The following is a 1,037-nucleotide window of genomic DNA, read 5'->3' as shown; positions in this document are numbered from 1 at the left end:
CCCCCGGCCGTCTGGGGAGTCCCAAAACTAGAAGGGTTGGGCCTCCCCCTTCCAAGAGAGGACCTTGGGACACGGAGGACTTAGGGACAACCTGCCTGGCCTGGCTGTTGAGAGGTAGAAGGACAGAGGACAGGATGTCCCCAGGAAGTGGAGATGAAAGGGGCAAAGAGGCCTCTGCACGTGGGACTAGAATCCTCCCTGGCTGCCTGGATCAGGAGGTCTGGCTCCAGCCCTTCTGCCGGCCTTGGATGAGGGTCACAGCTGGCCACCACACCCGCACTCGGCTGTGGGGAACTGGGGCTGTGGGTCATGCTGGAGGGCCTCACCTCTCCTCACCTGCCTGGCTGGGCCGTGTGCTCTGCCCTCTCTCTCGGGAGCAGGCCGCTCAGCCCTCTCCGCCCACCTGTTCGTGTTGGGTGTCCCGATCCCTGCTCACTTCCCTCCTTCCTTCCCGAGACCCCTCTCCCTCCAGGACCCAACAGGTTCCCCTAGGACCTTCTCCACTGTCACCCACACCCCCAAGTCCTGGACCCCACTGGCTCCTCTAGGACGCTTTAATACAGGGCATGTGTTTTGCTAACGGTCTTCTGTTGGGGTTTTATGGGCAAACATTTTTCTCAGATCCCGTTGTCCCTCCAGGTGTCCAGAGTGTGGGAACCCCACCATTGGACACTGCCTGCTCTCAGCCCTGATGTTGCTACCCTGGCAGGTGGTCGAGGTCCTTCACTACTCGCCCTGCCCCGGCAGCCGTCCTCTGACTGGCCAAGCGCCCATCCCTGCTCTGTTCCCACCTCCCTTGGGTGCTGCCACCTCCAAGCTCAGTCTCCTCCCTCACCCACAGTGGTGGAGCTCCACTCCAGCTGAGCCCCATGGGGTCTCACTGGAACCATCCCCACTAACGGGGCTGCCCCCAGCAGTTGCTGTTGTCACCCCATGTAGATGCCCAGACCCCTCATAGTGGGTGTAGGGTCAATGACACAAGCCGGTCAGAGAGACACACAGAGGGCCATGTACATGGCATCCAGAAGATGCACACC

The sequence above is a fragment of the Fukomys damarensis genome, unplaced genomic scaffold (genome assembly GCF_012274545.1).
Source record: "Fukomys damarensis isolate Sample0158 unplaced genomic scaffold, DMR_v1.0_HiC HiC_scaffold_1, whole genome shotgun sequence".
Lineage (NCBI taxonomy): Eukaryota > Metazoa > Chordata > Mammalia > Rodentia > Bathyergidae > Fukomys > Fukomys damarensis.
Note: the sequence above shows the minus strand (reverse complement) of the source record.